Consider the following 17,722-nt stretch of genomic DNA (forward strand, 5'->3'; position numbering starts at 1 on the left):
TCGTCTGAGTGTAGTATCGCCTAACAACTGTTACCAAGTCTACACTTGAACAGTCTCCGCGCTACATCTTAAATAGGTCAAGTTAGGTTAAATTTTCTACGGTCTTCAGCTTCTCGAACTCCCAGGTCGGAAAACGTAATCCCTTTCCACGACTTACTCGTGTGACATAAGTAATTCCAAAGGGGTCTCCACTGATTAGATGGATCTCAAGCCAACTCGTTAAGGACTACCCCACACGAGTCGAACATGACTATAAATTTTTGTGTTTGACAAGACCTTCGGTCTTATGCCTACGTACTAACATAAAAATGAGGGATCAAAACCTCGTAGTTCATGGTAAAAATTTCAAATGTGGGTGGGTTAATTTTAACAAAAGCTTAAAGATCTTTTGTTATCAATGAGAGAATACTCAACCAAATATCCACTGATAATGATTTCTTTACAATATTTAAGAGGGAGGGCTCCAACTTGGATTTAATAAACAAGTATGCCACTAACCCGTAATAAATGGAAAGTCTTACAATTAATATATCATGGAATGGGAGAATTATATCTCAACCAAAGATAACACAAATCTAAATGCTTCCTTTTGCAAAAGCTTTAAAATAAAAAGGCACAAAATGGCCAAAAGGATTAGATGAGGTTGTTAGTTCTTTTTGTCTTTTTGAAAGTTAAGTCAATATGATTAAATTCATTTACAAGTTTGATTAAGAAAATATTTTGAAAATCAATGGCATAAGGCCAAGGTTTCTATTAAAACATGTCTAAGTTTGAAAACACAAGCAAAGAAGTTTTTTGAAAATGAGGGAAGCATCTACAAGACAATAATGTTAGATATAAACCTATTTCCTCTGGATTATTGAGCAAGCAACAAGCATAATCATCCAAGAAATAATAAAAAGACCAAATGGTACCAAATAAAGGTAACCAAACATCCAAGTAATCACTCCAAAGCAAGCAGTCTTCAATGTCCTCTAAATGTATCAGATGAAAGTCCATTGAAACATACTTATAAAGACAAGCATCAGATAATATCAATGAGATCAAAATAACAAATTAAGACAAAGAGAGAGTATAATAGATGAATCAAAGGAGTCTCTCAAGGCTTGTATCATATGAATGGCATTGGCCAAGATAACTCAGTCTCAAATAATGGCATTGGCCAAGTCCTTTCCATAGCTCAGGGATGTTGTCCACTCTAAGTCCAAGGATTCAAACCAAGTCAAGGGCAGAGGTCCAACAGTCCACCAATATATTTTTTAGGGTTTTTGTTTTTATTAGGTATTTTAAGGTCCTAAGACCACAAATAAAACAAAATCACAAGCACACAAAATAATACAAGCACAAAATATGGCTCAAGTGAGCAAAGTGAAAATGACTGAAACATAAACAAATTGCATGAATGTAAAGTGACAATGAATGATAAAATGCTAAAATTTAAATTGCATTAAGTAAATGGCATTAAAAATAAAGTCAATACAAAGAAATGTTAGTGAAATGTTAGTGGAAGAAGAAATTGTTTAATTCCTTTTTTGGAGAACACTTAACCATCCACTCATAAGCATGAAGATTAAACCTAGACATCATCCATGAGAAAGGCTTAAACTTGGATAAAATCAATAAGTATGCCACTAGCTCTCATAAATGGAAAAGAAGTCAAATCTTCACACAATACCATGAGAAATGGGAGACTTACAATCTCACTTATAAAAATGCTATTGCTTTCGGATAATTTTAGCTCTATGTTAAGCAATCGTAATTGGACTTATGTAGAAGTCACAATTGTCTGAGGCCAGGAAATAAAAATATTGGTGTTAATGCATGCTAGAGACAAGGTATAGAGACCAAGATCCTAAAGCATACCACACACAAAAATAAAATGGGACGGACCTATCTCAATCAAGCTCAATTTGATTCATCTGACACAAGGTCATTGATGAATCAACTAGCATTTGATTTATTGAGAAGTCATTGGCCATGAAGGGAATGAGAAAGGAGTGAGATGAAGATAGAGAGATGAGGTGAAATAGATTCCCAAATTGATCAAGGGATGAACTTCACTTGATCAATACTATTCATTCATCTTGAGGAATGAAGTTCAAACTTCATCAACCCCCTAAATCCAATAGTATTGATCAAATTTAAGTTAAAATCAACCAAGATCAAGGCCAAACAGAAGATGAGTCAACACAAAGTCAAACAAATAGCTCAATTTTTTTAAAAACAATTAAACAATTTAAATTCCATTTTTAAATGAAGAAAAATAATTTTTAAAAGGGGAAAACCCTCAAATTGTATCAAATCACCAAAAAAATGGACAAGGGATTTATCATAGGTCAAACAAGATCAAATGACCTTAAACTATTTTTTTTGGAATTTTTGAAAAGTCAGAAGTATTTAAAATCAATTAAAAATAAGTCAAAAATCAATAAATTCACTACAAATATCAAATCCAATCCAAAAAATAATTTTAATTCAGAAATGGGAAGATGAAATTATTTGTGAAATTTTGGTAAAAGTCCCATATTTTTTTGTGGCAGATCTGATGGCCATGCACATCATGCCCCCCATGGTCCAAAGTTAGCACGCAAGCACAAATGGTAATCAAGATCAAAGGTTGAGATTAGAACATGGCAACCAGATCAGATGTCCTGGATTGAACCAATGCACCACCAGAGCCCTAGCTTTGGTCATCTTCTCCGGTCACCCTCGTCGGACTGGTCAGGACCAAATGTTCACAAAAATTCATGGATCATATACTATCTTGAAGAGAAAATCACAAGGATCTCGAATCTGACCTCCAATTTCTCCAACTCTCACTCTATAAAAAGATATGTGAAATTGAAAAATGAGGTTCCTGTAAGACCCCAATTTTGACCCTAAGATCCCTCATGGCATCATAACATTGCATTTGCATTACCTCAAGGATCTTTAGCATCTTGGTTCCCTTTGCCTTTTGGTGGGACTCCTTGTGATTGGTTTGAGATCACCAAGCATGCTTGAATTATACATCATTGTTTCTCTTACTTTTGTTTACTAACCAAAAGCACAAAAATGTGTCACTAACATCTTTTGTTTGAAGCTTGAGTATCATCCAAGACACTTTGTGGGTTCTATTTAGATGATCAGTCAACACAAGGGAATGGCTTGAGATACTTCCAACAGGTTCAAATGGGGTCTATTCGTCAGTCAAAACGTTAATCTTGAAGGAGCAAAAGTTTGTTCATGAGCTGTCATGCTCGCCAGGCGAAGCCCACATGTTTAAAAACAAAAAAACAAAAACAAAAAAACAAAAAAAAACGAAAAAAAAAATGAAAAAAATAAAATAAAATAATAATAATAAAATAAATAAATAAAATATAACAGAAAATTTTTGGACTTGGGCCTCTCTTATTTGAGCTCACAGGTCCACAAAAATCAGGTTATAAATTCAGAGTTTCAGTGAAACAAAAGGAATTCTATTCCTATGACCCTGACAGGAAAAAGATAGTGAGAGAAGAGCTAACAGAGTTCAGAGCAACCTCTAGAGACTGAAGGGAACTCATCGGCAAAGAACCAATTCCCTCTCATATAAACCCTCAGATTGCTTTGCAAACCCAACCGGGCAATTCAATTTCATTCGATCTCTCCAGTCAGGTTTGCCCTTATCCCCATTACTCTACGCTTTTAATTTGAATGCTCTGAATGTATGACGTATTATGGGTGAATTTGATACCCTTTTGATGCATGTGTTTGACAAGAGGTTTAGGCCTCCTACCCTTGGTTGCTTTTGTGAGCTTTTTGTGAATTTTAATGGCATGATTCATGTGGTTACATTTTGATTTGGGGGCAACTCTGGATTACCCTATCTTGTTTCTCTAACGTGTTTGTTGAGTTTTTTTTGTGAGGGCTCACATGACTCTTGCAGAGATGGCTTGCCTGGTGTTCCACTTTATTTGTGGGAGACCACCTGGAGGTTTATTCCGATTACCTGTACTGACTCACTTTCTTTTACGGTGTTTAGCTTGGGAATCTCTGGGTTTCTTATTTATCTAATTGCTGTTACTTAGGATCTTTATCCGTACGGTAGACCTCTCGATCCCTTTATTTTCTCCGCATTTTACCGCTTTCTTAGGTTTCGTATAGCCTCTCGTGGCATGTCAATTAAGGTTGCGCGGTTCCTTCATCTAGGACTGCCTTTTTGCGTGAGCATCCCCAAACACCCCAAACTCATTGATTTTTCTTCTCCTAAGAACACGTTATCTCTTTCTACTACAGGCGAGTAAGTCTCCAAAGGTCGAGCATCCGGTAGATTGCGTAGTAACGTCGTTCACCCCAAAACACAACCCTTACCCCATAGATGGTCGAACTACGTTTTGCTCTGATTTTCATCCCAGATGAGATACGTAGGCATAAGACGCGATGTCTTAGCGAGCACACTCCTCTTTAACCCATAGGTAGCCGAGCTACGAAGACTCTGATTCTCAGATTCATATGAGATACGTATGTAGTGGATGCGACATCCGTGCGAGTCATTTTCTTTTGACCCTTCTTTTAGTAAGTAGTACATTAGATAAACATACACGCTTTTCTCATCCCTTCAATCATGTTTGCACAAATAAATTTAAAAAAAAAACAACAACCTTTGCAACAAATGTGAAAAGGGCTCCCTAGGAGTACCTAGGATGTTTTGGGTGCCTAACACCTTCCCATTGCATAACCAACCCCCTTACCCAGATCTCTGACATTTTTACTAGTTTTTAATTCGATAAAACTTTTAGGTTTTTGTTCGCTTTCTAACCATTCCTTTGGATAAATAGAAGTACGGTGGCGACTCGACTTGTATGATTTACCTTGGATTTAGTCAATATCTCTAATGGTAACGAATACCCCGCTACAGAAAAGTGGCGACTCTGCTGGGGAATCTATCCTAGTGGGTTTTGCCTACTTTTCATATTTGTTGTATTGTATTGTATTTTTTTGTGACATATTTTTGTGCAATTTGGGATTACTGTATTGTATGTAATGATTGAATTGCTTGATATTAATTCCTTGTATGCTTGGTGATCTTTGGGAGATGAGTTCTATACCCGAACTCGAGTGCACTTAGGATAGGAGAATGGCATAGTCTTGTCGACTTGTGTGGAGTTATTCCTTAGCAAGTTGACTTGCAAGTCCATTCACTTGGCGGAGGTTATGTTGGGATCAATAATGTCACACAAGTAAGTCGTGGTTAGACATTACTCTTTCCAATATAGACCTTAGAAGCCATGGACCTTAGTTTACCAAGCCCATCTTGGCCTATTCTTAGGATGTAGTGCGAAAGTCGTTCAAGTGTAAGATTTGATACGATTGTTACGCGATACTACGCTCCTAAGAGTCTCTCTTGAGAATATTTTCGGAATACGAGTAGTCGTTTCTCCGATAATATCCAAAAGATGGGATGATGACTATGGGAACCTGTTGTAGAACATATTTGGCAGGTTTAAACCTTAATACACTCCCTTTGGGTGGTTCTTAACCTAAACTCCATGCTCGTGACTTGCAACAAACCCTTGATTCATGGTTGATCCGTTCATGAATCCTTAATATCAATGGAACTTGGGTGTTGATAAGGTGTAAACCATAATCCACCAAAATGGATGATTGATATTAAGGATAACATGATCCATCCCATGACCTTTGTTTGGTGTGCTTTGCTTGATCCTTGAGTGTGATTGTTGAATTCATGCATTCACCCATTTGCATCCATATCATCAAAATAATAAGAAAATGTTCAAGGAACTTAAGAGGTATATTTGCAAAATTTTCAGACATGGAAAGACAAAGAAGGAATACAAAGAAGTACAGTTTCAGACAACCAGACTTGAAAGAGTTAAGGAATTTGACATCTTATGTATTAGATCCCTTGGGTTTCAAGGCTCGTTTCGGGAAGCTTCTTCCTCTTCTGACCACTCAGGTGGATGAAGGATTGATGAGTGTATTGGTACAGTTTTACGATCCTTTGTACCGTTGCTTCACGTTTTCGGATTTTCAGCTTTTGCCTACACTTGAAGAGTATGCTTATCTTGTGGGTATACCTGTTCTGGATCAGTCGCCGTTCAATGGTTTGGAAAGGGTTCCTACTTCTCAAGAGATAGCTGACATGTTACACATAGATGAATCTCTGGTTGGTGCTCATATGACTACCAAAGGTGGAATTCAAGGTCTCCCTTCTGAGTTCCTCATTGCTCAAGCTACTATATATGGGAAGGCCATGAGTGAGGATGCCTTTGAGGCCATATTCATACTTCTCATCTATGGGCTAGGTGTTATTCCCCAACATCGACAAGTTTGTGGATGTGAAAGCTATTAGGATTTTCTCTACTCTTAATCCCGTTCCGACTCTGTTGGGCGATACCTATTTCTCTTTGCATATGAGGAATGCAAAGGGTGGTGGCGCCATTGTGTGTTGTTTGCCTCTGTTGTATAAGTGGTTTATTTCTCACTTACCTCAGACGGTCGCTTTCAAGGAGAACAAGGAATGTCTACGATGGTCCACGAGACTTATGTCTCTCACTAATGATGATATCTCTTGGTATAACCATGTGTATGATGGTGTGCAGATTATTGACTCTTGTGGTGAATTCTCCAATGTACCTCTTCTTGGTACATGTGGTGGGATTAACTACAACCCTGTTTTGGCACGTCGGTAGCTTGGGTTCCCCCTAAAGGATAAACCCAATAACATTCTGTTAGAGGGTGTGTTCTTTCAGGAGGGTAAAGATCCCCAAGGCTTGAAAGCTAGGATGGTCCGCGCTTGGCGCAAGATTCATAAAAAAGGAAGGAAGGAATTGGGTCTTAAGAATTGTGTTGCTATGGAGCCTTACACTGCTTGGGTAAGGAAGAGAGCGTCTGAGTATCTCATGCCTTACGAGTATCCGAGACCTACACCTATGATTATGGTTGGGCCTTCAACCTTCCCTAATCAAGGAGTAGAGGAGTTGAGAGACGAAGACCATTCATGTGTCTGGATCCGTGAACGTGAAGAGTTGCTTCAGCAGATTAAGGAGAAGGATGTGTTGATTGAGTTTCTTGAGCATCAGGTTATTGATGACCCTGATGATGTATGGACTTCTCTACTTCCTCAGTCTTCTAAGTTCTGGAAGAGGAGGTATGATCGACTCGCCAAAGAGAAGGCCGATATGGAGGCAGCCTACGAGAGGGAGGTGAAGAGGCTTCGCGCATCTTATATTCCTGTGTCCCGAGCTTTAGATGATTGTTTCTAGGGATCCATAAGATGATTATTTTCCTTTTCTCTTGTACATGATTGACGATGCTGCACTTCTTTTCCCTGATATTATTTGATGAGATATTTCCATATGTGATAAAATGCTTAATATTTCCAGAATTTGCAAATAAAACTCTAAAGTTCCTTTGAAATAAAAAACAAATCATATGCACAAGCATTGTATGCATCATATGCATAAGCAGGTTTTGTTTCCGGTCCCTTGCCCTGTGGTCTAACTCTGTGTACTTCATTTATTTTGAAGACAAGCTGACTCACCGGTACTACACTAGAGCCAACATTTCAAGACTGATGGATCGCTTAGAGCAAGAGAACCGCGAGCTGAAAGAGGAAGTGGCCAGATTGACTGTCCTAATGGAGTCACTCATGGCTGCCCAGAGCCAGTCTTCTTCGACACCTTCAACTCCTCCCCAGAGGACAGTTATCTCCGAGATTGTCTCCTCTACTGTGCCCGCTGCCAGTGTACACTTTGTTCCAACAGCCATGCCAACCGGGTTCCCGTGGGGGATGCCTCCCAATTTCATGCCTGAGGGTCCTGTTCCTACCTTTGCTTCTCTGTCGGCATCTAGCCCGGTCCTTGCCGTTCCTCCTCCTGTCATGCATACTTTGCCCAGGGTAGACGACACCATCTATCATTCTGAGTCGTCTGAAGGTCCAGATGTTTATGAGAAGATGGATGCTATGAACGATCAATTTCTTGAGCTTCGCAAGGAATTGAAAACTCTCAGAGGGAAGGATCTTTTCGGCAAGTCTGCTGCCGAACTCTGCTTGGTTCCAAATGTGAAGATCCCTGTGAAATTCAAGGTCCCTGATTTTGAAAAGTACAAAGGAAATACTTGTCCTCTCAGCCACCTGGTCATGTATGCCAGGAAGATGTCGACTCAAACCGATAATGACCAACTACTCATCCACTACTTTCAGGACAGTCTGTCCGATGCCGCTTTGCGTTGGTACATGGGTTTAGACAGCGCGAACATCCGATCCTTTAATGATCTCGGCGAAGCTTTCGTAAAGCAGTACAAGTACAACGTGGATATGGCTCCCGATAGAGATCAATTGAGAGCCATGTCCCAGAAGGATAAAGAAACATTTAAGGAGTACGCCCAGAGGTGGCGAGAGGTGGCAGCACAGATCGTGCCTCCGCTAGAAGAGAAAGAGATGACTAAGATCTTTTTGAAGACTTTAAGTTCTTTTTATTATGAGCGGATGATTGCTAGCGCTCTTCTGACTTCACCGAGATGGTGAACATGGGGATGCGTCTAGAAGAAGGGGTCCGTGAAGGACGGTTAACCAGAGAAGAAGGCTCTTTTGCCAAACGTTATGGGGCATTTGCAAAGAAGAAAGATGGAGAGGCACATGCTGTGATCTCCCATGAGAAACCAAGAAGACCCTCTGTGAGGAGGAAGAGTGTGCGTCCCGCCAGTAACCAGCACCAAGTGGCTCATATAGCACCTGTTTTTAAAGACAATCAACAGTATCAACAACATAGTGTCGCATCCACGAAAAACAACCGGCGGGCTAAAACAAAATAACACAGAGCCGCCACCGTGCGTTATTTATCCCAAAAGAGGGAAAGGAAACGCTCGAAGTAAACCTGGGAAAAGCATGGTCTCGCGACCAAAGAGAATGGGATCGGGAGTCGGTTATGCGAAGGGAAGGTATTAGCACCCTTACGCATCCGTCGTACTCGACGGGATCCACGCTCTAAAGATAGGAAAAGGTTGCTAAAACAAAAATAACACACACACCACAGGTGGGAGAAGAGGGGAGAGGGCTCGCTAGGATATCGCATCCTATGCCTACGTATCTCATCTGGAACGAGAATCAGAGCTACCGTAGTTCGGCTCACGCACGCCGAAACAAAACACACGCACAGACGCTGAGACATCAAAACAAATACACAAGCAGGCAAACATGGAACCCGAACGCCAATTGCTGGACTTACATCAGCTTCCGAACCAAACAACCCCACACTAGAAACCAGATGCCACTTGATGGACTTATACCGGACTCCAAGCACACAACAATAGGATACGGAATGCCAATGGCTGGGCTTACATCCGTCTCCTAACTCACACACAAGAAGAAACAAGCAACAAGTTACTAAGGAGTCGGGAACTCGAGCCTAGCAACTGTCAAGCAAACACCAAGAAGGGTGAACACACAGACTAACAGGGAGTCGGGAACTCGAGCCTGATAGCTGTCCAGCACAACACACTCAAAAAAAGAAAAGGGTGCCCGGAGAGATCTCGTACGACCTCCTGCCTACGTACCTCATCTGGTATGAGGATCAGGGCAACGTAGTTCCCCTTAACAGGGGAGAAAGACTAGCCTAACCAGATACAAAGGGAGACACAACTAGGGAGACTATGACTCGAGCCTAGATGTTATCATGCATATCATCCCTAAGTTAAGGTTGGCTATCTATCTTGCTCAGGCAGCAAGCTAATCCTAAACAGGCAAAGTAAAACATGCAAGCATAATCAAAGCAAAGCAAACATTCACATTTAGCACACACTATATCCAGACAAAGTGGGCTCACACAAAGGGTTAGACTGCCAAAGCAAGTCAACTGTATCAGGTGATGTTAGCTCTTAACCCTGACATTGAGAGTCAGGGTGAAGCAGATGAAATAGGAAGTGAGGGGTGTGCCTCATAGCTCTTATCCCTGGCCAGGGAGAGCTTCAGACAAAGAAGTGTGGGTTCAGAAAGTGGAAACCCTTCTACACTTATGACACTGACTCAACTGTACAACTGTACAAGGATCTTGGGTTAGGATCCACAATGCGTCAACACCAATTGTGTGAGCAAAGGGATGACTCAACAAGAATAGCAGGAGATGGATTGCACATCTCTTGTATCTGCCAATTGCCTTAATCAAGGTTTTTTCCTGCTTGGGGACAAAAATAAACAATCACAAGCATTGCCTCTTAAGGAGGACTTCAGACAGGTGCCTGGCCAAGTAACAGGCCAGGTCTTCCAGACTACATGGAGAAAAGAAATTCTACCTCAATTGGTTAAGCAATCAAGCAACAGCAGAAGCAAGTTCAAAACTGAACTAGAGCAACTAAGGTACCTGAAATCAATCTAACATAATCAGTATACCAGACAAATAAAAGTCAAATAGAAAATTACAAGTCCACAGCACAAACAGATAACAAGCATCAATGCACATAGGTGCAAGCCACAAGGCCTAAGTACAAATCTCAATGCCTACAAAACAAACTCAAGGTTAGTCATAAACAAACAATAAACCAACTCCAATTGAGTGCACATCATCAATCATAAGCAATTGTGCTCTTTGACCTGAAACAAAGCTCAAATATGAGAACACAAACCACTAGTACAAGACTAGGGTCAAAATGAGAGCAAAAAGTCAAAACAGAACATGAAACTTATCAAAAATCAAGATCAATCTAATAAGAATCAAATCTAAGTGGTTTCACATTCATATCATCAACCATTATCATTTCATGAGGCAAAGAGTACAAAGCATGCAATTTAGAACCTCAAAGGACCAAACAGAAAGATTCAATCCAAATCAACTCACAAACATTTCAATAAATCCCCAAAAAAACATGTATAACCAAAACACATCAAAGAATCATCATACCAAAATTCAGGCCATTTGGATAAAAGAAAGTAAGTCAAGTAAATTCAAAAAGTCAAGACAAGTTCAAACAAACTCATACAAGGCACCAAAACATGCATTCACTTCAATCAACCATAAAACAGAATTGGCATAAGATAAATGAACCAAATCAAAGCCATGACAAACTTCAAGATATCTATAATACACATGCCAAATTTCAAGTCCATCCAATTAACAACAAGAATTTCACAAATCACATAAAATCATGTCTCACAAAAGGTTCACAATTGGTCAAACAGGGGAGAAATTCTCAAACAAACAGGAAATGCATCCAGAAAATCCACAAAAATTCACATGTGAACCTAACATCCAGAAGTATCAACATGCAAAATTTCAGCTCATTTCAAGTTCACATGGCATGGTAACAAAATCAGGAAGTTAGACATGAAATGGTGTGACATAAATTGTCACACCTAGATTCAAATGCTCATATCTCACAATCCAGGAATGATAAAATAGCAAACTCAAAGCCAAAAACTCCCTAAAGGTCTCTAGTTTATACATGCCAAATTTCAAGAATTTCCAATTAATCATCATCATTTGATGATCAAAATACCAAGCAATGTGCAAGCAAACACATGTTCATACAAACCCTAGGCCATTCCAAAAATCACACGTGCACAATTTCCACAAAAATCACCAAAAAATGCTAGAGATTACAAGGATCATGGTGGAAAAAATTTCAATCAATTTGGATCAATGGTTCATGAGTTATGAATTTTCTAATGTTGAGAAAAAATAAAAAACATGTTGAATGGCATATGAGCATGGAAGCATATCATGAAAAATAAATGCCAAGCCAAAAGTGGATTTGCTCCAACACGGAATCGAAGCAGGTAAGTATTCAAATCCTGCGCGCGCTTGGTTCTAGTGGCATTACGCGTGGACCAATCACACGCTCAATAACACTTACAGCCATGCACAGTAGCGTAAACACGGATCAAAGAGCCAATTCTGGAAATTTTCAAATGTTCTTCACGTGTTCTTCATGGATTCATCACTCAAGAACAAATTGTCACCAAATTCAACAAACCTTATATCAATGGAAAGGTCTCACAACGTACATCAATAATATCACATTCATTAAGCCTAATTCATCCTAATTTAAGAGAATCGAATCAAAACATATTTGAGCACAAAACTTCAAATCAACATAACTTGTTCGTTTCTCAACCAAATTCAACGATTCCAATTGCAGATTATTCTACTATGCAAGATCTATCCAAAACACATATCAATCGCAAGAATCATCAAAGTCGAAAACTCACCTTAATTGAAGCACAGTGATGAATTCGCGCGTTTCTGGCCTTGTAACGTGAAAACAGATGCGCTTTGATGCTTGTAGGAGTGGATGAAACAAAGCTTTGATGTTGATTGTACACGATTTAGCTCAAATCTTGAATTGCCATTGTTGAATCTTGCTTTAACAGTCCACGAATTCAGCTTGAAAAGGATGAAATCTTGCTTCCAACAACTTCAATAATGCACATGGATCATGAATTGATGAAGATCTTGGCACGGTTTATGAAGAAATATGAAGAAAAGTTGAGAGAAGAAGTGAAGAGTTTTTGTGATTTTCAGATCTAGATTTGAGATGAATGAATGTTAATCTGATTTTCTGTTATGATTAACCATTTATATGATGCACTAATCCATTTTGTTAATCAAGTTTAGCCAAATGTGAGTGATTAGTGAAAATGCACTTTTATGCTAAATGGTAATTAGCCAATCCACCCTTACTTATGCAAATCCAATGTAACAGTGTCAATTTCTGGTTTGAGCAACTTTCAAATGGTATTTGTGAGCTATTGCAAGTGGAATCATGTGAAAACAAGGCTTATTTCTCAAAATGCACTTTTTCCCCCCAAATTCAAAATTGGTTCACTTGAAAAATGGACTTTTTATGTGATGAGTTTTCATGAAATGCAATGCTTGTTTTGGATAGAGGACATCAAAAGAATTTTTCTCAAAGAAACCTCACTCCATTTGGCCTTGTGAATCAAAAGTTATGCCACTTTGAAATTCAACTTTTTTGGACAATGATCAATACATAACTTGTCAACCACAAATGAGAAATTCATGTTCTTGGACTTTTTGGAAAGGTGAGAGCAAGATCTACAACTTTCATGTTGGACAAAATTTCATTTGAAGCATTCTTGGACATGTAATTTTGAGGTGAAAAACTTTCCATTTTTGGCAATTTTCAATTACAAGTCACTTTCTATTTTTGGAAAGTTTTCATCTGACTTTATTTTCTTTATTATTGATCTTTGAAATGTCAAATGAAACTTGTTTAGACATGAATGAAGTGTCTCTAACCCTCTCCCACCTCCAAATCCATCAATTCAGGCACATTTGACCACAGTTGACTTTTTTTGACTGATAGATGAATTGGCTATGAACTGATCAACTTGAGCTTCAAACTCCTGATGAAATGGCTCAATGATGAAACCCTAGCTTTTATAAGCTCAATATGATCACATGATGATCCCCATATCCATTGAAAACCTTATCTCCTTACAAAACCCTGATTGGCCCAATGCAGTTGATTAGGGTTGACCAGAGGTCAAAACCCTAATCTCAAGGCATCTGATCAAGCACAAGGCATCTCTTGGTGATGACAAGACCATGATGATGATGATGTACCATTTCAACCAAGATGAAGCTCAACCCCCTTGAGGAATCAAGAAACCCTAATTTGTATCACACACCCTCAGATGGTTAGTGATCCATTCAATGAAACCCTCAGCTTGCACCTCTTAACGTCTTTATCTTCTGATCAAGACCTAGGAGGATGACTTGCTTGATGTAGCCACATGATGTGCAAAGATGCAATGACTAATGACCTAAAAAATGCAATGCAATATGTTAAGCTAGTCCCAAGAGAGGAGGGCAAATTTTGAGGTGTTACAGCTGCCCCTATTCAATCCACTGTGAACCTGTCGATATGAATAGCCTCGGCTTTCAGATGATCAGGATGAAGAGTGATTGAATACCAAGAACAGACGAACAATTTGCACTCTGATGGGAAAATAATTAACAATGCCTGTCAGAATCGGCAAAGAAACACAATCTTGAAGAAAAATCCGTCTGGTACGGAGAAAGTCGGCCTGATCACCGAAACAGAAACGTCGACCTGGATACCAAAATAAATGGTAACGCAGGGATAACCATGGCCTGAACACCACATCCGCTGGGGATTATTATTACTTCTCTTTTTTCTTGCTTTTCTTGATGTAACACCTCAAAATTTGCCCTCCTCTCTTGGGACTAGCTTAACATATTGCATTGCATTTCCGGTCATTAGGCATTGCATAATTGCATATCATGTGGTTACATTGTGCAAGTCATTCTCCCAAGTCTTGATCAGAAGATAAGAGGATGAGATTCAAGCTGAGGGTTTCATTGATTGAATGGACTGGATCATTAGCCATCTGAGGGTGTGTGATTCAAATTAGGGTTTCATGATTTCTCAAGGGGATTGGTCTTCATCTTGGTTGGATGATACATCATCATCATCATGGTCTTGTTATCATCCAAGAGATTCAAGAAGATTGATCATATACCTTGAGATTAGGGTTTTGACCACTGGTCAACCCTAATCAGTTGCATTGGGCCAATCAGGGCTTGGTAAGGAGAGGGGGTCTACAATGGATATGGGGATCATTATGTGATTATATTGATCTTAGGGAAGCTAGGGGGTCATCCTTGAGCCATTTCATCAGGAGTTTGAGGCTCAACTTGATCAGTGCATGACCAAATTCATCTATCAATCAGAAAAGTCAATTGTGGTCAACTGTGCTTGATTTGATGGATTTGGAGGTGGGAGAGAGTTGGATACACTTAATTCATGTTGAAACAAGTTTCATTTGGCATTTCAAACATCAAGAATGAAGAAAATAAAGTCAGGAGAAAACTTTCCAAAAATGGAAAGTGACTTGTAATGAAAGTTTCCAAAAATGGAAAGTTTTTCACCTCAAAATTACAGGTCCAAAAATGCTTCAAATGAAATTTTGTCCAACATGAAAGTTGTAGATCTTGCTCTCACCTTTCCAAAAAGTCCAAGAACATGAATTTCTCATGTATGGTTGACAAGTTATGGTCCAATCATTTTCCAAAAATGCCTAAATTCAAAGTGGCATAACTTTCACATGGAATGGCCAATTTGGGTGATCTTTCTTTGATCAAACCCCATTTCACATGTACTTTCATGATGCATAATCCAATTTCATCAAAAATACTCATGGCAAGATGTCATTTTTCAAGTGGATTAATTTGCATTTTTAGCATAACATGGTGATTTTGAGAAATACAAGGCATTGGCACATGAGGCTCATTCCAACACATCACATACATCATTTTAGACTTGCTCCAGCTGGTTTTTGCTGTCATATTGGCATAATTTGGAAAAGGCTATTTTGGACTTTCACTTGAAATCACATTTCACTAATTCACTCAATTTGTTAATTGTGATTAGCAAAGTGGATTAAGCATTGGTATATAACACTAAGCATAACAGAAAATCATAATCACTTCACATTCTTCAAGATCTAACAAACTTTTTCATCCAAAACCTCTCCAAATTCTCAAGATTTCTTCACACATTTTTCATCATTTCTCCAAGAATTCTTCATCAATCTTGTTGATTCTTGTTGGATCTACATTCTACAAGACTTGTTGAGGGACTGTTTCATCAAATCAAAGCCAGAAGGTTGCTGAATCGTGACTGTCTTCATAGTGCTCGTCCATGGCAAATCGAAGGTTCTCAGAACTGGAGCATCATTGAGCTAGGGAATCCATTCCAATCCACTTCCACATCACTAAGCTCCATCTGTTTTGACCTTTCACCCTTGGAAGAGCACGAATTCAGCGCTGCCTTCTCCATAAGGTAAAGTTTCGATTTCCTCAATTGCATGAATCATTATATGGCTTTTGCAGATCTCTCAATGTAGATCATCGTGATACTCGTGGTTTTTGATTTGATTGAGTATTGAGAGAGAAATCTCGAATTGAAGTTTGATGTGCATATCTTTTTTTGCTCGATCCGGTTAACATGTTAAGAGTTAGGAAAAACTAGTTGCATATCCATGATCTAGGTTGAGAGACGGTTCTAGTGATATATGATTTGTGTGTTTTGGTTGAACATTGTTCTTCGTGATTTCTGGAAAAATTTGAAGTTGTTCTTGATGAAGAACAATCTCAAGAACACGTTTGATCCATTTTCCTGCGCTTCAGTTTGAATTTCGTGTTTCCCTCCAGAATCATCCAATTAGAACGCGCCATGCAGTTTAATGAAACTGCAGCGTTTTGGCCTGGCACTTAAGAATTACGCTTATGCCATTATCTCATTAATTTGTTTTATTTCATTTTCTTTTTCATTTCTTTATTTCATTTTGATCCACAACTTAAAAAATCCATAACTAATTCATTTCTTGTCCAAATTTTGTGAGATTTTTTGCATTGTTCTCCTTGTAATGTGTAGTTTTTAATGGTGATTTTTATGATTTTTGTGCACGTGTGAAAAAATAAAATGCCTAGGGTTTGATTGAATGTGTTCAATTTGTACATGCTTTTCCATATCATTCATAAAATGATGATGCTTCCAAAGAAATTGATGAAATTTTTTGTGCTTATTCTGGACTCTTTGATGGTGATTTTGATGTGGAGTTTGTAATTTTTGGATCCCTGGTTGATGAGATGTGAATTTTTGAATAGAGGTGTGACAATTTGTGTCACACCATGCTTGATGAATTTCATGATTTTAGTTGATGTGCTTGTGGATATTGGATTGAGCCAAATTTTTGCATGATTGAGCATATGGATGTTGAGAATACATGTGAATTTTTCTGGATTTATTGATGGCATTTCCTATTTGATTGGAATTTTTCCCTCTGTTTGGTCATTTGTTGATTTTTTGTGACACATGTTGGCATTTGGCTTGTGAAATTCTGGATATTGATTAGATGAATGTGAAATTTGGTATGAGCATTCTAGACACATTATAGGTCATTGTGGTTTTGATCCCATTCGTTTATCATGTATTGTCACTGTTTTATGATTATTGGAAGTTGATGATTGTTTTGATACGATGTGTTGGCTTGCTTGAACTTGTCTGAACTTTATGAATTTAATTTCCATACTTGCATTGATCCAAATGAGCTGAAAATTGATATGCTACTCATTGAATGTGTTCTGTTTAGGCTGGAATTTTTGTGGAATTTATTGAGCTGTTTTGATATTGATTTGATTGTGATCATTCTGTTTGCTCTAATATGTTTCCAAAGTGCATAGTTTGTGATGTTTTGTATGTGAAATGGATTTGGTGCATAGTTTTGGTGTGAGACCAATTGGATTCTCTTCTTGCTTAATAAATCTTGGTTTTGGATGATTTCCACTTGCTGTTTTGAATTTTTCATCTCCTTTGGACCCTAGGCTTGTCCTAGTGGTCTTGTTTCTCACTTTTGAATTGTGTTTCAGGTTGAGATGCAAATGCCTTAAAGGAGAATGATGCAAGTTTGATTTGGCTAATTGTTGTGAACTAACTTGTTTTATTTTGTAGGATGCTTGGCTCACTTGAGTTGATTGTGCTTTACACATTGCATTGTTTTTGTACATTGTCTGTTGATTCTTAACTTGTCTATTTTGACTGTGTGACTTGAATATTGACTGTGCTTGATTGATTCCAGGTACCATAGTCGCTTTAGTTCTTTAAGAACTTGCTGTGCTGCTGCTTGGTTGTATAAAACAGTTGAGGTAGACTCTCTTGTCTCCATGTAGTCTGGAAGACCTGGCTTGTTATTTAG

The sequence above is a fragment of the Lathyrus oleraceus genome, chromosome 5, assembly GCF_024323335.1.
Source record: "Lathyrus oleraceus cultivar Zhongwan6 chromosome 5, CAAS_Psat_ZW6_1.0, whole genome shotgun sequence".
NCBI lineage: Eukaryota > Viridiplantae > Streptophyta > Magnoliopsida > Fabales > Fabaceae > Lathyrus > Lathyrus oleraceus.